Raw genomic sequence first — 21,036 nt, forward strand, 5'->3', positions numbered from 1 at the left:
TCCCTTAGTCCTCCCCCTGCGCGCGCTCCCTCCGTTCTCACGCGCGCTCCCTAACGCGCCCCCGCCGCTGCTCCCGCCCGCGCTCACCCCGCCCTCTCCGCGGAGCGCGCTCACCCGGCCCGCGCGCACGCGCACCCCGCCCTCCCTCCCGCCCGGCGCGCGCGAGCCGGCGGGCTGAAGAGTGCGGTGGGCGGGGCGCCGCGCTGACGTTGCCTGGGATGCGGGCAGGTTCCGCCGCCGCCGCCGCCGCCGCCACCGCCACTGCCACCTCCTCCTCCTCCTCGCCTGCCACCGGGGTTTGTATGAAAACACCCGGCGGCGGGCGACTAGGTATCCGCGGTGTGTCGGGAGAGCAGCCGCTCGCGCTGCCGACGCCGAGCCGGGTGCTGCGGCTCTGCCTAGTTCCTGCCAGCGCCCCATCCTGAGCCGGTGAGCTCCCCGCCGCCGCCGCCGTCCGCGCGTCCTGGCCGGCAGCCCCTCGGCCGCGGCTAATCCGCCAGCCAGCCACCACTTCGCTCTCCCCGGCCGCGGTGTCTTGGGGGCGGGAGAAGCTAGGAAGGAGCGACCCCCGGCCCTCCTCGGTCTGCGCCCTGCTACCTCTGGGCCCCTTACCTGACAGATTGTGTAACCCGTGTCTTTCTGGGGTGGACCGGGTCTTGAAGGGAATCCCTGATGGGTGGGGGCTTTGGCCGATTTCTGGGAAACGCCCCACCCCGCCCCCACCCATGGTCACTCGGTCGTCCCCTCTCCAGCCCTCGCAGAGGGTAGCCGGTGAGGTCTCCGAGCAGAGGCGGCCCCCTGCCCTGCTCTTCCTTTCTCTCGGCGGTGACCGCGGTGCAGCGCAGAGCTGAGCGGTGCGGAGGGGCGGTGGGCAGGGCCGGGCGCGCGCCTTGCCTCCACACCTACCCAGCTCTCAGCCCCTAAGTGCACCCGGCTTCAAGGTGGGTAGTGGTGTGACGACGGCGATGGCCGAGCTTGCTTCCTTTCTGTGGTTGACTTGATCCGAAGTGTGTTCTCTGCTTACAACTTGTCGCCTTGTGGGTTTGATTTGGACATGAAGGAGATCGCCCTAGATGACAGTGCAGAGTTTCCCTCCAGCCTTCCTTCCCGAGTTGCGGGTTTTTCATGCGAGTGTGCAGGGGTACCTGCAACCCTACGCAAAGGCTTGCTGGGCTCCACGGTGGTTACCCTCCTGCGTCTTTAAGTCTCTTAATGTACCAGTGCAGGTTTGAGTCGGTCGGTTTCCTTTCCTGGGTATTTATCCATCTTAGAATAGAGTTTTACACATCGTTGTGAATGTTGATAACATAAAGCTTGTTTCTCTTTTTTAAGATAGCTTCCTCAAGTGCCTGCAGGTCTAGCACTGCTGATAACTTAATATGTTTTAAGACTCAGTAGAAATTTTCTGTGGCAATGTTCATTCTGCGTGGGTTTGTTTTTCTTCTTACTTTCAGGTATTCAAAATTGTAACAGTGTTTATGATGTACATTTGTAGCAGTGTCTATGATGTAGTTCGTACAGTTTGTGGGTAGAAAGGACTTTTAACAGTCTGCTGGATCACTCATTTTCACTTACCATTTCTGTCTTTCTTGGAATCTTTATGTAAATCGAGTTATCTCTTTCTTTGTTATCCTCTGAATTTGTTTTATAAAATGTCTTTTTTTTTTTTATCCCTGAGAAAACCAGAAAGTTATTTCTGTAATTATATTGTGGAATGTTTTCAGTTCAGTAGGCCAAAAAAATAGTAGTTTATTTAAGGCACTTTGTATGGTACATATTTTAAAACGTGTGCCAAATGTTAAAACTAAACAAAAACTCTGAAATATCTCTAAGTATTTTCTTCTGTAATTACTGTGAGATAGTTAGCGCTTATTCACTCCTTATTCCTTATCCTTAAGGCTGATTTGTAACTTGACTTATTCTGCTTCCCTTTCCACTTTGCTTGAATTAATTTCTACAGTGAAGTTCTAGGTTCATTTTTAATGACCTTAAAACTCTGCCTTGAGTTGCTTCAACACATATTTGAAACTGCATTCTCACTCTGAACACTGAAGTGAAAGGCATAAACATAGAGCTAGCCTTGTAATTAGCCACATTGCAAAACATTTAGATGTATAGTGTAATTTGAAATTTTGTAAAAGCAGTTTTTATAAAGCTCTATCAATTGATTTGAATTGAGGCATTATTCTCTTTGGAATAGTCTAGTTGATTCTTATATAATAATGGTTTTATCTTCAATTGCAGAAGGCAAAGAGGTCCAAGACTTGTGAAATTATCTAACTTATATTCTATATTTTGGACTAAAGGAAAATGTCCTCTGCAGTTTTACCTTCCAAAATCTACTCTTGCCTGAGGTCCTCTGGTACTTGGAAGTTGAACAGCACCCGCAGAGTAATGGATGAACCTGTCAGAGGGCTCTCTGCAAATTGGAAGCTTCTCTTTGGCAGTATGAACAGTGGACGTTGACTTTAAACTTTATGTATTATTGTTGGTTACTTGCCTGTGTGTACTGTAGTGTAGTGGCTAAGGGGCTGGGCCTCAGAGTCAGACAGGCCGGATTTAAATCCTGCCTTTGCTTTGGGCAAGTTATTTACCTTCTTTGTGCTTCAGTTTTCTCAACTCCAAAAATGGGGATAATTATGGTGTATACTCTTAAGATGATCTTGAATGTTAAGTGCTTAGCCCACAGTGCCTAGCACATAGAAAATGCTCAGTAAATATTATTATTGCTTCTGTGTTTCCTCAGCACAGGGGATCTCATAGCCGAAAAAGGGCTTTGGGCTGATTGAGTCCTGTTACTCCAGGTTAATCCCACTAAGACCCATTTGCTCTTTTGGGGCTGAGAGCTTAGTGTTACTGTCCTGTCTTGGAAGCATATAATTTAGTTTAAAATAGAACAGCTAGACCCTGAGCTGGGCGTCCTGAGATGCTGCTGGAGAGTGGCTGAAGTATCCGTTTGTCCCTTCTGACAGGACCTTGGATTGTCTCCCTCACAGTGGTGGCGGCTGCTATTTTAATCATCTGTTTTTGAGTTTGTGACTGCGCGTTTCTTTGGCTGTCATATGCAGCTATCAAAAATGTTATTTACCAAATGGATATATTTATGTGTGTTATCTGATCAAGATATTGCATTATATTTCCAGGATATACAAAATCACTTTGATCTAAGCATTCTTTTCTTTTTTTAAATTCTTATTGATGTTACATAGAAGGAATCAAATAATTTTGATTTGCCATTGTGTCCCTTTTCAGTTTTCATGTAATGTCTTTTAGGAAAACGAAAAAAAATAATAAAAGAAAAAGTACTTCTGGTTCCTTTTGTTTTGCAGGGATCTGATACTGTTCTTTAAATCAGGTGTTTTCAAATGTTTTGTCTCAGGACTCTTTTATAGTCTTAAAAGAAGTATTGAGCACACAGAGAGCTTTTGTGTCTTATATTTGTCTGTATTATATTATAAATTAAAGCAGAGATATAACTTTTTATATAAACTTTTTTCTTTTAGTAAAAGATGACTGTTTTTTAAGAACGAAGGAGTGAGAACACTGGCATTTTAGATTTTTGTAAATCTCTAATGTCTGGTTTAATAGAAATAGCAGGATTCTCGTATTTGCTTTTACATTCAGTCTATTGCAGTATGTTGTTTGGGTTGAAGTATGTATACAGAGAGAAATCCAGCCTCACACAGTTAATGGTTGAAAAAGGGAGGAATATTTTGATAGCCTCCAAGGAATTATGGATATATTTTGTTGGTGTGTGTGTGTGTGTGTACATGTGTATGCACGCTCAGTCACCCAGTTGTGCCCAGCTCTTTGCATCCCCCAAGATTGTAGCCCTCCAGGCTGCTCAGTCCATGGGATTGCCTAGGCAAGAGTGGGTTGCCATTTTTTCTTGCAGGGGATCTTCCTGACCCAGGAATTGAACCGGCAGAACCAGTGACTCCTGTGTCTCCTGAGTTGTCTGGTGGAATTTTTACCACTGAGCCCCGTGGAAAGCCATATATTGGGTTGTTAACTACATCAAGACTCAGCATATAACAGTTTTTAGCAAATTATGTAGGAGTTTGAAATGAACCTTCTTGAAATTTGCCACATTTGCATGATTGATTATTTTGAGCAGATGAGACCCTTTGGGTTCAAGAGAAACTACTGCCCCTTTTTAACCACCTAGAAGAATTTAAATTGGGGATTTTTCTCAGAAAAAAAGTTATTACCAGAGATAAATTTTATCCTAGTAGCCCCATTGTGAAACATCTGCTCTGCTGCTTATTGTCCTGTGAATGATCCTCCTGTTCTAAGCCCCAGGCCCCTATCCCATCCTGTAGTTCAGAGTGACATTTACACCACATTTTACCTTTCTATCTTTGAATCTCTCATGTATGTAGGGTGTCTGGCCCATCTTATGTATGGAATTCCCATGCATATGAAATTAAACTTGATTTTCTCTTGTTAATCTGTCTTGTGCCAGTTTAATTTTTAGACCAACCAGAAGAACCTGGAAGAGTAAAGGAAAGTTTTCCTCCTCCCTGACATTTGCAGTCTAGAATCTGAAATTGTATCAGTGGACTTCTTAATGACGTTACGTTAAAATCCATTGGTTTGAACATAGAGTGGATCATATGCCTATGTCTGACTGTATAACATCATGCCTTGATCATTTGTCAATATTGGTTCAGTAAGTTACTTTTCATTATAAGCTATTAAAATATCACATTTGTTAATATCACCCATTCTATCAGAAACAAGTTATGGGGAAGCTGTCCCTGTTGTGACATGATGATGGATATGAGGTTTCCAGAAATCTGATTTTTGCTTGAAAGTTCAAATTTTATCATTGGCAAAAATAAGATTCGCAGTTGTTTCCTAAAGTGACAAGAAGACTTCCTTCATTTCTGAGCAAACCTCTGCCAAAATACCTAAGACATTCTTTTAAGTAAAGATGGTATATGAAAAATGCTAGCTTAAGCTCTCAATAACCTCAGATATGCAGATGACACCACCCTATAGCAGAAAGTGAAGAAGAACTAAAGAGCCTCTTGATGAACATGAAAGAGGAGAGTGAAAAAGTTGGCTTAAAGCTCAAATTTCAGAAAACTAAGATCATGGCATCCGGTCCTATCACTTCATGGCAAATAGATGGGGAAACAGTGGAAACAGTGGCTGACTTTATTTTTCCATGCTCCAAAATCACTGCAGATGGTAACTGCAGCCATGAAATTAAAAGATGCTTACTCCTTGGGAGGAAAGTTATGACCAACCTAGATAGCATATTCAAAAGCAGAGACATTACTTAGCCAACAAAGGTCCGACTAGTCAAGGCTATGGTTTTTCTAGTAGTCATGTATGGATGTGAGAGTTGGACTATAAAGAAAGCTGAGGGCCGAAGAATTGATGCTTTTGAACTGTGGTGTTGGAGAAGACTCTTGAGAGTCCCTTGGACTTCAAGCAGATCCAACCAGTCCATCCTAAAGGAGATCAGTCTTGGGTGTTCGTTGGAAGGACTGATGCTCAGACTGAAACTCCAATACTTTGGCCACCTCACACGAAGAGTTGACTCATTTGAAAAGACCCTGATGCTGGGAGGGATTGGGGCAGGAGGAGAAGGGGACAGCAGAAGATGAGACGGCTGGATGTCATCACTGATTCAATGCACATGAGTTTGGATCAACTCCGGGAGTTGGTGATGGACAGGAGGCCTGGTGTGCTGTGATTCATGGGGTCGCAAAGAGTCAGACACAACTGAACTGAACTGAAAGGTTATTCACAGAAAGTTGAAAGGTTTCTTAGCATTTTAGTCCAGCGCTGATACAAGGGAACTATATTGTTAGTGTTCTGAAATTACATTGTGTAAAAATAAAGATTTGGTACTACATTTCCACATAAATATTCAAATCTAATTTTTTTTTTTTTTACTTATTAGACAAATATAGTGAGGGCACAGTATGGAAAGCTCGCTTGACATCTAGTTTATAAGCTGGAAAAAAAAAAGACCACTTAGCGTCCTTCTTAATCTGCTTTCATTTCTCATTTAATTCATGCTGAGGATGAACAGTCCTAAGGAGATGAGAGGTACTTGCTGTCTTTGCCTCTCATCTTCTCTATGGGGAGAATGATTTACAGTTACAATTATAAGGGTATAGATTACGTTGGGAACAATAATGTCAAAGACAGATTTATGGTAGAATAATAATAGGAACACTACCTACATATAATAGAGTTTAATGAATTAAAAAGAATCCTATTTTGCCAAAAACTCTCGGGATTTATTAAGTAACAGCTTCTTGTTGCATGTAGGCAGAACTGACCGATGGTGAATGTAAGATAGCTAACCTCCCTGAAGAGCTTCTCTCCTAATTTACAGAGTGAAAAGATTTGAATTTCACAAGATCTTTGAAGCTTGCTACAACTCTAGACTTCTGGGATTATTTTTTTCTTTGCCTTGAGAATATCTCTTTCATTTGTTAATTCATCTCATCAGTTTTAATTTTGTGTTTACATTTGAAATTTATTTTTTCCAATTTTTAACATTATTGACTCACTCGTGTGTTTGGTCCATATTTTGAAATAAAAATGTATTATTAAAAACTATGGTAAAATACATATAAAGTTTAGCATTTTTACCATATTAAGTATCCAGTTCCTACTTCCCTGGTGGCTCAGATGGTAAAGCGTCTGTCTACAATGTGGGAGACCTGGGTTTGATCCCTGGTTTGGGAAGATCCCCTGGAGAAGGAAATAGCAATCCACTCCAGTACTGTTGCCTGGAAAATCCCATGGACAGAGGAGCCTGGTAGGCTACAGTCCATGGGGTCGCAGAGAGTCGGACACGACTGAGCGACTTCACTTTCTTTCTTTCCACGGCATTAAGTACATTCACATTGTTGTCCATCCATTACCACCATCCATTTCTAGAACTTTCATCATGCAAAACTTAATTGCATCCATTAAGTTATAAACTGCCCATTTCCTCCCTTCCCACCTTCCCCTGGCAGCCAGCATTCTGCTTTTTCTCTCTGTGAATTTGACTACTCTGTGTAGTGAGTGGAATCATACTGTATTTGCTCTTTTGTGATTGGCTTATTTCTTTAAGCATGTGTCTTCAAAATTCAGCTACACTGTGGTATCTGTCAGAATTTCCTTTCTTTTCATCACTGACTAACATTCTGCTGTATGTATTTATCATATTTTGTTTATTTGTTCATCAGTGGATCCTTGGGTTTCTTCTACCTTTTGTCTATTGTGAAGAATGCTGCTGCTGTGTATTTGGGTGTGCAAATATTTCTTTGAGACTCTGCTTTTAGTTCTTTTAGGTACATACACAGAAGTGGAATTGTTGGTTCATATGGTAATTTTAAATTTTTTTGAGGACTGACCATGCTGTTTCCATAGCAGCTGCATCATTTTACATTCACAGCAACACCGACATTATACAGAGGTTCAAATTTGTTTACATCCTTATCAACAGTTATTTTCTGTGGTTGGATTTTTTGCTTTTTTGCATAGTAGCTATCCTGATAGGTGTGAGATGATATGTCATTATGACTTTGATTTGCATTTTTGCTGCTTAGTTCAGTTTGCTGGTGTTCTGTTGGGGATTTTTGAATCAGTGTTCAATAGGAATATTGGTCTGTAGTTTTGTTGTAATGTCTTTTTGTGACTGTGTTATCAGGGTGATACTGGCCTCATAGAATGAGTTAGAAAGGATACCCTCCCCTTCAGCTTTTTGGGAAGGATTTGAGAAGCATTGATGTTCTTTACATGTTTGGTACAATTCACTAGTGAAGCCATCGGGTCTGGGGCTTTTCTTTGTTGGGAGGTTTTTGATTACTAATTCAGTCTCCTTAATATTTATGTGCCCATTCAAATTTTCTCTTTCTTTGTGACTCAATTGGTTTCTAGAAATTTGTTGATTTTACCTAGGTTATCCACTTTATTGGTGCACAATTGGTCATAGTACTCTCATTAAATCCCTTTTATTTCTGTAGGATCAGTAATGTTTCCACTTTGTGATTAGTAACTTGCTCCTTTTTTCTTAATTAATCTTGCTAAAGTTTTGTGAATTTCGTTAATCTTTTGAAGATCAACTTTTGTTTTCGTTGATTTTCCTCTATTCACTATTTTATTTATCTGTGCCCTCATCTTTATTCTTTCCTTTTTTCTGCTGGTTTTCGGTTTCTGCTTTTTCTGGTTCCTTAAATTATATACTTAAGTTGTTCCTGAAGTCTTTCTTATTTTTTATAATTTTATAAATTCCCCCCTTAGCACTCCTTTTGCTGTATCTAATAAATTTTGATATGTTGTGTTTTTTGTTTTCATTTGTTTCTTAAATATTTCTAATTTCCCTTGTGATTTCTACTTTGACCCTTTGGTTGTTTAAAGGTGTATTCCTGGGACTTCCCTGGTGGTCTAGTGGTTGGGAATCCGCCTTCCAGTGCAGGGGACGAGCATTCTGTCCCTGCTGGGGGAACTAAGATCTCACGTGCCTGTGTGCCAAAATTGCTGAGCCTGCATACCACACCTGCTGCAGCTAAGACCTGACACAGCCAAATAAATGAGTAAATATTTTAAAAAGAATGTATTGTTTAATTTCCACAAATTTGTGAATTTTCTAGTTTTTCTTCTCTTACTGATTTCTAAACTCATTCTGTTGTAGCTGGAAGAAATACTTTGTATGATTATCTGTCTTTTAAAATCTATTGAGGCTTAACTTATGGCCTGACATATGGTGTATTTTGGAGAATGTCTTGTTTGCACTTGAGAAGAATTTATCTGTTGTTAGGTAGAATGTGCTATATTTGTCTGTTATGTCTAGTTGTCTATGTTTATTGTGTTTATCAAGTCCTCTGTTTTCTTATCTTATGTCTGGTTGTTCTATCCATTTTTGAGAGTAGGGTATTGAAATTGCCAACGATTATAGATAGGAATGATGCTAAAGCTGAAGCTCCAGTACTTTGGCCACCTCGTGCGAAGAGTTGACTCATTGGAAAAGACTCTGATGCTGGGAGGGATTGGGGGCAGGAGAAGGGGACGACCGAGGATGAGATGGCTGGATGGCATCACTGACTCGATGGACGTGAGTCTGAGTGAACTCCAGGAGTTGGTGATGGACAGGGAGGCCTGGCGTGCTGCGATTCATGGGGTCACAAAGAGTCGGACACAACTGAACGACTGAACTGAACTGAACTGATAGATAATTCTATGAGTTTTTGCTTCATTTGCTTTGGTGGTCTGTTATTAGCTGCAAGAGTGTTTATAATTGTTATATCTTCTTGCTCTTTTGTTCCTTTTCTTAATATATAGTGTTCTTCTTTGTCTCTTGTAACCGTTTTTGATTTAAAGTCTGTTTTGTTTCGTATTAGTAGAGCCATCTTTTTAGTTACCATTCATATTAGTAGAGCCTCCCTTTTAGTTACTAGTTTTCATTCCAATCCGAAAGAAAGGCAATGCCAAAGAATACTCAGTCTACTGCACAATTGTACTCATCTCACACGCTAGTAAAGTGATGCTTAAAATTCTCCAAGCCAGGCTTCAGCAATACATGAACCGTGAACTTCCAGATGTTCAAGCTGGTGTTAGAAAAGGCAGAGGAACCAGAGGTCAAATTGCCAACATCCGCTGCATCACGAAAAAAGCAAGAGAGTTCCCAAAAAACATCTATTTCTGTTTTATTGACTATGCCAAGGCCTTTGACTGTGTGGATCACAAGAAACTGTGGAAAATTCTGAAAGAGATGGGAATGCCAGACCACCTGACCTGCCTCTTGAGAAACGTGTATGCAGGTCAGGAAGCAACAGTTAGAACTGGACATAGAACAAAAGACTGGTTCCAAATAGGAAAAGGAGTTCGTCAAGGCTGTATATTGTCACCTGCTTATTTAACTTATATGCAGAGTACATCATGAGAAACGCTGGACTGGAAGAAGCACAAGCTGGAATCAAGATTGCCAGGAGAAATAGCAATAACCTCAGATATGCAGATGACACCACCTTTATGGCAGAAAGTGAAGAAGAACTAAAGAGCCTCTTGATGAAAGTGAAAGAGGAGAGTGAAAAAGCTGGCTTAAAGCTCAACATTCAGAAAACGAAGATCATGGCATCTGGTCCCATCACTTCATGGCAAATAGATGGGGAAACAGTGGAAACAGTGGCTGACTTTATTTTTCTGGGCTCCAGAACCACTGCAGATGGTGATTGCAGCCATGAAATTAAAAGATGCTTAGTCCTTGGAAGGGAAGTTGTGACCAACCTAGACAGCATATTCAAAAGCAGAGGCATTACTTTGCCAACAAAGGTCTATCTAGTCAAGGCTATGGTTTTTCCAGTGGTCATGTATGGATGTGAGAGTTGGACTTCAAAGAAAGCTGAGCACAGAAGAATTGATGCTTTTGAATTGTGGTGTTGAAGAAGACTCTTGAGAGTCTCTTGGACTGCAAAGAGATCCAAGCAGTCCATCCTAAAGATCAGTCCTGGGTGTTCATTGGAAGGACTGATTCTGAAGCTGAAACTCCAATACTTTGGCCACCTGATGCAAAGAGCTGACTCATTTGAAAAGACCCTGATGCTGGGAAAGATTGAAGGCAGGAGGAGAAGGGGACGACAGAGGATGAGATGATTGGATGGCATCACCGACTCAATGGACATGAGTTTGAGTGAACTCCGGGAGTTGGTGGTGGACAGGGAGGCCTGGTGTGCTGCGGTTCATGGGATTGCAAAGAGTCGGATACGACTGAGTGACTGCATTGATTGATTTAGTTACTATTTGCGTGCATATCTTTTTCCATCCTTTTACTTTCCACCTATTTTTTCCTTTGTAGCTAAAGTAAGTGTCTTGTAGAGGACGTATAGTTGGATCTTGTTTTTATTTTCATTTTTATTTATTTATTTTTAAAATTTTTTGGCTGCACCGCATGTCATGTGGGATCTTAATTCCCTGACCAGGGATCATCCCTGTGCCACCTGCAGTGCGGGTGCAGAGTCTTAACCACAGGACCTCCAGGGAAATTCCTGGATCATGTTTTTAGAATCCATTTCTACTAATTTCTGCCTTTTGAGTGGAGAGTTTAATTTATTTACATTTAAAGTAATTCTTCGTAAGGAGGAACTTCTGTCATTTTACTGTTTGTTTCTTTTTTTAAATTTAAATTTATTTTAATTGGAGGCTAATTACTTTACAATACTGTATTGGTTTTGCCATACATCAACATGAATCCGCCACGGGTGTACACGTGTTCCCCATCCTGAACCCCCCCTCCTGCCTCCCTCCCCAAACCATCCATCTGGGTCATCCCAGTGCACCAGCCCCAAGTATCCTGTATCCTGCATCGAACCTGGACTGGCGATTGGTTTCTTATATGATATTATACATGTTTCAATGCCATTCTCCCAAATCATCCCACCCTCTTCCTCTCCCACAGAGTCCAAAAGACAAAAGAAACATCTGTTTCTGATGCCTTATAGCTTTTTGAGTCCCTCATGTCCTGTGTATTTTGATTCCTATTTTGATGTTAATGGGAGATGACTTAGAGCTGTGGTACTTTCCTTAAGCAAACAAACAGAAAGAAACAAACAAAACTTAAACCATTTTAATGGGTAGAGTCATAGGTTAGAGGCAAGGAAAATGTGTGTTTCAAGGTAAGAATTTTAATCTCATTCATCACCTATATGGACTTAGGAATTTTGGCACTTGTTTAAGTCTAAACAAAAGTTGAAGGCTTCCCTGGTGGCTCAGATGGTAAAGCGTCTGTCTGCAGTGCGGGAGATCCGGGTTCGATCCCTGGGGTTGGGAAGATCCCCTGGAGAAGGAAATGGGAACCTACTCCAGTACTCTTGCCTGGAAAATTCCATAGACTGAGAGGTAGACCCCTCTCCATGGGGTCGCAAAGAGTCGGACACAACTGAGCGACTTCACTTCACTTAAGTCTAAAACTAATCAGTTGGAATCAGTATTGAGAGAAGAGCTATTTTAAATATTAAGTAAACTATTTAATTTAATTGAAGTGTACTGGGATTCTGTTTCTCCAACAATAACACCCTATTATTTGTGTTATAATTAAAACATATAGCAGAACAAATTAGACCTTTGTAAGTGTCAGAGCATCTTTTGTGGAGTAGTGTGTGAAACATCCAAAATCTTGTGTTTTTAAAGAAGATGCATAATGAAGAAAGGTAAAAGGTATAATCTTTTTATAAGTTTACTGTTATCCACAGGTTAAAACATCAACAAGCTAATCATCAAATGTCATATGTTTAAGGTAACCAAATGAAAATGTATACCTCAATATTGTTATTTAGAGTAGGTTAACATACACAGATGGACATGAGTTTGAGCAAGCTCGGGGAGTTGGTGATGAACAGGGAAGCTTGGTGTGCTGCAGTCCACGAGGTTGCAGAGAGTCAAGACACGACTGAGCTACTGAACTGAACATACACACGCCATGTCCAGTGTATATGTTTGTCTCTTAATTTAAATGGTAGTAATCTCTATCTTTCTAATGCTGGGCATATTACTTTTCTATCCTTTAAACAGCAGATAATATTTACCTTCTTCCTTTAAAGTTTCTTTTTCCTTTAATAAGGGAAAGGGGTATGATCATAGTTTTGGTGATCTTATTAAATAATCATGATTTGCAGTTTTCCATCACATTGACATAACTGGTGTGGGAGAACAGTAGTAGTTCACTTAAGTTCTTGAAAAGTGATTTCTTCCTTTCAGATGATGAAACAGTTAGTGCTGAAAAAAGATAATGCATTTGCAGCATACTTGTTTTCCCATTCCCCATAATAGAACCAGCTACCCAGATCTTCTTTAACTGTAGTCCTTTCCTGTTGCCCACAACCTTTTCAACAAGAACAACTATCTGGTATTTAACAGCAAAGGTTATCACTGTTAATTAGAGCAGTGTTTCTCAAGTGTTTTTTTTTTTTTTTTTTATTCTCAAATGTTTTAAATAGTGGAAACTTTTTGTCTAATGATATCTTGTGGGGAGACCCTTTAGTAAACAGGGGAGTAAAATAATGATGTTGTTCTGGTTGAATGGGAACTGGAGCAAGTTTTTTAAGCAAGGGAAGTCAAAGGGATCATATTTCCTCAGATTGTTTTTAAAAGATTTAGATGGGGCTTTGAAGTGTGAACAGTATATGGTTCTTGGCATTTTTCTTTTTTTAGCAGTTTGACTTGAAATAAATTTAAAACCATGTGTATTGAAGTATTTATATAATTAGAATGTACAACTTTACCTTTGCTGTGTGTCAGAATTTCTTTTGTGGCATGTTTGTGGAATGAAAATGAGGACAGTTTACATGTATGAACTTCTGATGTGTGTGTGCACATGCCTATTGACTTGGGTGATGTGCACTTGGTTGGCTGACTTGGCTTGATTCCAGGCTTAAGCCAGTGGGAACTGAGGGCTTCAGGTTTTAGATTCTTTAGGCTCTGGAACTAGTTCTAGCTGAGAACAAAAGATCAGGAAAATCTCAAAAATTCAGAAGATCCAAATCTCTGTGTGTATTTATTGAGCTATCATATGCAAACTTGTTTGCTTTTCTTTCTATGTGGGCTATCTTGAGCAAGTTTATCTTGCTTGTATGATTTTCTGCTGAGGCTGGATTCCCACATTTAATTCTAGTGTAAGCCACATTTAAATATATAAAAATCAACTTGTGCAGACACTTGCCCCAGTTTAGGGAGTTATGTACTGTGGATTTTTATGTGACAGCATTGTGAAGCTTCCCACCTCTCCCCTAGACTTCTTTTGGGTATACTCAGAATACATCTCTCCTAGAGCCAGGTGGGTCTATAGTTTTGCTTTAGTGTAAAGGATATCGTATTCCATCATGGGATGCAGGCACTGAGGTATAGAGAGTGTAAATCCCTAACCCTAATTTAGGAATGGTTGAATTATGAAAGTACCTGCAGGGACCAAGTTTTTATTATAATTAATTTTTATTAATTATTAATTTAGTTATTTTATTAATATAACAGTTTTATTGAGATATAACTCACTTACCATACAATTTCACCAGTTAAATTATGCAATTCAGTGGATTTTAAAACATTCACAGAATTATGCAACTATTACCACTGTCAATTTTAGAACATTTTTATTACCCCCCAAAAAAGCTCCCACACCCTTTAAGCCATTTCCTACACACCTCTCTCCATTTCTCATAGTCCTCGATGACCACTGATCTACTTTCTGTCTCTGTAGATTTACCTATCCTAAATATTTCATACAAATTGAATCATATAATTACGTGATCTTTCTTGACTGGCTTCTTCCACTTAACATAAATATTTTCAAGATTCATTCAGGTGGTACATAGAAATACTTTGTTTCTTTTTGTCACTGAATAATGTTACATTCTGCGGATATACCACATTTTATTTTTCCATCAGGGCACTGGGTTGTTTCCTTTCCTTTCCTATTTTTTTTTTTTTTTTTAGTGAATAATGCTGCCATGAACATTTGTGTACAGGTTTTTGTATGGATGCAAAGATGGAATGACTGAGTCATTACGGCCACTTTATGTTTAGCTTTTTGAGGAACTGCTAGATTGTTTTCAAAGCAGCTGTTACTATTTTACAGTCTCATCTGCAGTGTATGAGGGTTCTAGTCTCTCCACATCCTTGTTAACACTTGTCATTATCTGTGTTCTTTATTACTGACATTCTAGTAGGTGTGAAGTGGTATCTCACTGTAGACTTAAGTTTTTAAAATAGTAGTTAGGCCTTACAGGAAAGATAGTACTCTAATATTACAATTGAAGTATATAATTGGCAGGCTTAGAAATATAATCTTTAGTAGCCATTCTTAACCCTGTCTATGTATAATCAGTATCACTTCCCAATTAAAATAATGATGTCGTGAGTATTGTATGATCCCCTATCCCTTAGCAAAAAATTCTTTATCAAAAGAGAAGACTCAATTGTACAGAATAGAATCCACTTGATATGACTTAAGCAGACATGATTTATTTACCGTGGCATACTAAATAGCTTAAAAAATTGTTGGTATGTATCAGTCTGGGTCCAGTCAAGAGATAAAAGGGATGTAGTAACTTAATAGGGAAAGAGTAAAGAATTATAGACCACTTGATCTTAGCCAAAAGGCTGAGAAGTGGTGCTGGGAAAACTGGACAGCTCTAACACCATACACAAAAATGAACTTGAAATGGATCAAAGACCTAAATGTAAGGCCAGACATTGTAAAACTCCTAGAGGAAAACATAGGCAGGACAGAGGAAAACAGACAGAACACTCATTGAAGGAATATCCTTTTTGATCTAATCAGAATCAGATAGTAGGTATTTTGTATCTTTTAGAACAGGTGACCCTAACAGAAGCAGAAGATATAAGAAGACGTGGCAAGAATACACAGAAGAACTGTACAAAAAAGATCTTCATGACCCAGATAATCACGATGGTGTGATCACTCATCTAGAGCCAGACATTCTGGAATGTGAAGTCAAGTGGGCCTTGGGAAGCATCACTATGAACAAAGCTAGTGGAGGTGATGGAATTCCAGTTGAGTTATTTCAAATCTTGGATGATGATGCTGCGAAAGTGCTGCACTTGATATGCCAGCAAATTTGGAAAACTCAGCAGTGGCCACAGGACTGAAAAAGGTCAGTTTTTATCCCAATCCCAAAGAAAGGCAATGCCAAAGAATGCTCAAACTACCGCACAGTTGCACTCATCTCACACGCTAGTAAAGTCATGCTCAAAATTCTCCCAACGGCTTCAGCAATACGTGAACCATGAACTTCCAGATGTTCAAGCTGGATTTAGGAAAGGCAGAGGAACCAGAGGTCAAATTGCCAACATCTGCTGGATCACGAAAAAAGCAAGAGAGTTCCCAAAAAACATCTATTTCTGCTTTATTGACTATGCCAAAGCCTTTGGCTGTGTGGATCACAATAAACTGTGGAAAATTCTGAAAGAGATGGGAATACTAGACCACCTGACCTGCCTCCTGAGAAATCTGTATGCAGGTCAAGGAGCAAGAGTTAGAACTGGACATGGAACACCAGACTGGTTCCAAATAGGAAAAGAGTATGTCAAGGCTGTATATTGTCACCCTGCTTATTTAACTTATATGCAGAGTACATCATGAGAGAACACTGGGCTGGAGGAAGCACAAGCTGGAAGCAAGTTTGCTGGGAGAAATATCAATAACCTCAGGTATGCAGATGATACCAGCCTTATGGCAGAAAGTGAAGAAGAACTAAAGAGCCTCTTGATGAAAGTGAAACAGGAGAGTGAAAAAGTTGGCTTAAAGCTCAACATTCAGAAAACTAAGATCATGGCATCTTGTCTCAGCACTTCATGGAAAATGGATGAGAAAACAGTGGAAACAGTGGCTGACTTTATTTTTCTGGGCTCCAGAACCACTGCAGATGGTGATTGCAGCCATGAAATTAAAAGACGCTTACTCCTTGGAAAGGAAGTTATGACCAACCTAGATAGCATATTCAAAAGCAGAGACATTACTTTGTCAACAAAGGTCTGTCTAGTCAAGGCTATGATTTTTTCAGTAGTCATGTGTGGATGCAAGAGTTAGACTATAAAGAAAGCTGAGCGCCGAAGAATTGATGCTTTTGAACTGTGGTGTTGGAGGAGACTCTTGAGAGTCCCTTAGACTGCAAGGAGATCCAACCAGTCCATCCTAACGGAGATCAGTCCTGGATGTTCATTGGAAGGAGTGATTTTGAAGCTGAAACTCCAATACTTTGGCCACTTGATGCAAAGAGCTGGCTCATTTGAAAAGACCCTGATGCTGTGAAAGATTGAGAGCAGGAGGAGAAGGGGACGACAGAGGTTGAGATGATTGGATGGCATCACCGACTCAATGGATACGGGTTTTGGTGGACTCCGGAAGTTGGTGATGGACAGGGAGGCCTGCTGTTCTGTGATTCATGGGGTTGCAAAGAGTGAGACATGACTGAGTGACTGAACTGAAGTGATCCTTCCTAGAATAATGAAAAATAAAAGCAAAAATAAACAGGACCTAATTAAACGTAAGAGCATCTGCACAGCAAAGGAAACCATAAAATGAAAAGACAACCCACAGAATGGGAGAAGTTGGTTGCAAATGAAGTGACTGGCAAGGGATTAATCTCTGAAATATGCAAACAGCTCATGCAGCTCTGTGTCCAAAAGACAAGCAACTCATATCAAAAAGTGAGCAGAATATCTAAATAGACATTTCTCTGATGAAGACATAACAGATGGCCAAAAAGCACATGAAGAGATGCTCAACATCACTAATTATCAGAGAACTGCATACCAAAACTGTATTGAAGTATTACCTCACACTAGTCAGAATGGCCATTATCAAAAAATCTACAGACAATAAATGCTGGAGTGGGTGTGGAGAAAAGGGAACCTTACTATATTGGTACAACCACTATGGAGAACAGTATGGAGGTTCCTTAAAAAACTAAAAATAGAACTATCATATGATCACTCCTGGGCATCTATCCATAGAAAACCATCTTCCGAAATGATATATATGTCCCAGTGTTCTGTGCAACTCTGTTTACAATAGCCAGGACATGGAAGCAACCTAAATGTACATCAAGAGAGAGTTGGATAAAGAAGATGTGGTTCATATATACATATATACAATGGAATATTACTCAGCTGTAACAAAGAATGAAATACCACTTGGAGCTACATGGATGAGCCCAGAGATTATCATGCTAAGTAAATCAGACAAATACAAATATCGTATGATACTGCTTATATGTGGAATCTAGAAAAGGGTACAAGTGAACTTATTTATAGAACAGAAATAGAGTCACAGATGTAGAAGACAAACTTATGGTTACCAGGGGGGAAAGAGGATTAGGGATCAACTGGGAGGTTGAGATTGACGTATATGCACTATTATACATAAAATGGGCTTCCCAGGTGATGCTAGTGCTAAAGAACCCACCTGCCAATAAAGGAGACGTAAGAGATGCAGGTTCGATCCCTGGGTTGAGATGATCCCCTGGAGGAGGGCATGGCAACCCACTCCAGTATTCTTGCCTGGAGCATCCCATGGACAGAGGAGCCTGGTGGGCTACAGTCAGACATGACTGAAGCAACTTAGTACGCATGCACATATATAAAATGGATAACTAATGAGGACCTACTGTATAGCACAGAGAACTCGACTCAATACTCTGTAATGACCTATGTGGGAAAAGAATCTGAAAAAGGGGGTATATGTCTAACTGATTTACTTTCTTGTACAGCAGAAATTAACACAACATTGAAAATCAACTATATTCCAATAAAAAGTTAAAAAAAAGAAGTATTGACTATAACAGGGATAGGAGCAGTGAAGGATTTACCAGTAAGAAGTCAAGATAACAGATAATACAGGACTAGGTGATATAAAGAGCAGTTACCAGCCCTATGGGTCACTGAAGTCTAGATGTTGTTCAAGTAGCTAATTTGTGGTGCTAGAAGAATTTGCTGGGTATGTGCCTTCTTGGGTGCCAGGGAAAGCTGTTCCTGGGGAGGTGGCTTGTCGGAGGCACTCTGCTGCAAAATTGCATCACCTCCTGTTGGAGAATCTGCACTTGCTGCAGGAGACTGGTGCTGGGGAAGCCATACTTGTTGGAGTGGGTCTTGGAGAAGCCAAGCCTACTGCAGCCAAGTGGGCATGCCGGAACCAGGAACAGAATCCTTTACCCCTGCAGAGTCTTTACAGTGCTCTCTTGACAAAGCTTAATATCTTGCCAGCTGGCAAAGAAATTAGTATTTTAAGTGCATTAATCTGTTTTCAGTAAGGCAAAAAGGGTGACTTTGGACAGGAGGGGCAATAACTCAATACCTTGGCACAGGTATTAAGTGCTTTATAGAATTGTTTAGACATTTAAAGAAAGAAACTCAAGGAGCAAACCTCCAAAACCTGAGTTCTACACACAGCTGAGAAACTCAGGAAATTACTGTCTTTTTGAGTAAGAGGCCTCTGGTCTAATTGTAAAATTGCCTCTAGATCTTTATTGCTGTCTTAAAATCGGAAAAATGTTGTCGTCTGGAGGCCCTGGTAGTCAGGAATCGTCTGCTAATACTTAACCAGCTCCAGAACCACACTGGACCCATTCTGGCCTGGACCAGCGCTGCCTACAAGAGTCTGGACTAACTTTTCCCAATTTTTATACCCTGGAGGATCCATGAACTAATTTTCGGGTCTCAGGTTATAGCTGTGATATTAGTGTAAAAAGAAAGTTTAGATTCAGTAATTGTCTGACTATCTCCTGTTCACCTCCCTTCACTTCATTGGTGAAGGAGGGATCACCTGTCCTAAACTGTGCAAGGTGGCTGCTACCTGACCCTGGTCAGGTGAGACTGACAGCAGTTTGTTTAGTCATATATACTCACAACCTAGGGGAACGGTACTTGGGAGGAGAGTGAATGTGATTAGTTTGTTTGAATAATTCTGAGGGCTAGCAGGGAACTGAAACTAGTTTTAGATTGAGGACTGAGAGGCATGCAGCTGGTTTAACTGATAGTGGACCTAGCTGGGTGAGGAGCCTTGCCCATTGGCTATGGCAAGACTGGGAGAACTTTTCCTAGGCATCTGGGGCCCTGTGAGGCTCAGAGCTGTCAGAGCAGCCCTTCAAATTTTAGGCCTTTTGATACAGTACTCCAGGAATGATTGTTAATGCTTTTTTGATAGAGAATGATATTTTTATGCATCTATTTATTTTGGCTGTCTAGTCTATTCTTTTGTATAAATCTCTATCCCTCCAAATGATATAAACTCTTACATGAGTTAGTAATGCAGATAGGAAAAGAGACTTCTTTTTCTAAATTTCCCACTGTAGTTTTTCTTTTTACTTTATTCAAAGTAGGCCTAGGAGTTTTACACTTTTTACTCTATATTACTAAAGTCTGGCTTATGGTATATGGCTTGTATAAGAGTTTTATTTTTCTTTATTTAAAGCAAATAAAAAAGACTTTAACCAATCTTACTTGAAAAATAAACAGGTAGTTAGTTAAACTTAGCTTACCATTCTGCAGCTGTTTCCTTTCTGTGATTTTTAAAAACTCATATGGTAAAGATAATAATTTCTGTTAAATTGCTGGCTTTAGCTGAAATAGGATTTAATTTTTTAAAACTAGGCTTGGCAGTTTAAAAAATATTGTAAGCTCATTAAAAAAAATCTTTTTATGTGGTCAAATATTGTGGTTTAACATAAAATTTACCATTTTAACTATTTTTAAGCTTAAAATTCAGTAGCATCAACTACTTTCATGATGTTATACAACAGTCACTACTGTCTATTTCCAAAATTTGTCATCACTTTGTTACAGATACTCTGTAACTATTAAGCAGTAACTCTCTGTTCACTTTTGCCCCCAGCCCCTGGTAACCTAATATACTTTATATATTTATGAATTTGCATTTACAGATATTTTATATAAATGGAAGCTTGCAATATTGTTTGTTTCTGACTTGTTTCACTTAGCATAATGTTTCTGAGGTTCATTCATATTGCAGCATGTGTTATGCCTTTTAATGACTAAATACCATTCCATTGTGTGTATATACCATGTTTTATTTGTCCATTTATCTTTTGGTAGATACTTAGGTTTCTACCTTTGGGTGTTGTGAACAATGCTGCCATGTACATTGATATATGATTATCTGATTCTGTGTTTTCAATTCTTGTGGGTATATACCTAGGAGTAGAATTGCTGGGTCATATGATAATTCTATATTTAGCTTTTTGAGGACCTGCCCAAATGCGTTTCATAGCGGTTGCTCCATTCCCACGAGTGATCTAGGAGGGTTTCAACTTATCCACATTCTTGAGAATACTTATTTACTGTTTTTTTCTTTATTATAGCCATCCTAGTGTGAGGTAATACTGTGATTTTGATTTGCATTTCCCTAATAACTAATGGCAGAAAGCGAAGAGGAACTAACGAGCCTCTTGAAGGTGAAAGAGGAAAGTGAAAAAGCTGGCTTAAAACTCAGCATTCAAAAATCTGAGATCATGGCATCTGGTCCTATCACTTCATGGCAAATAGATAGGGGAA

At 40.0% G+C, this 21,036-nt stretch overlaps 1 protein-coding gene across 1 annotated transcript in view; it reads left to right on the forward strand.

Annotated features, from left to right (window-relative positions):
- Window positions 1–205: 205 nt before the first annotated feature.
- Window positions 206–21,036, forward strand: part of AGTPBP1 (ATP/GTP binding carboxypeptidase 1) — a 191,940-nt gene continuing 171,109 nt past the window's right edge. The window contains exon 1 of the mRNA XM_015093043.3: window positions 206–429. The gene's annotated coding sequence lies outside the window, so the exon portion shown is untranslated. The remainder of the gene's footprint in view (window positions 430–21,036) is intronic.

The sequence above is a fragment of the Ovis aries genome, chromosome 2 (genome assembly GCF_016772045.2).
Source record: "Ovis aries strain OAR_USU_Benz2616 breed Rambouillet chromosome 2, ARS-UI_Ramb_v3.0, whole genome shotgun sequence".
Taxonomy (NCBI): Eukaryota; Metazoa; Chordata; class Mammalia; order Artiodactyla; family Bovidae; genus Ovis; species Ovis aries.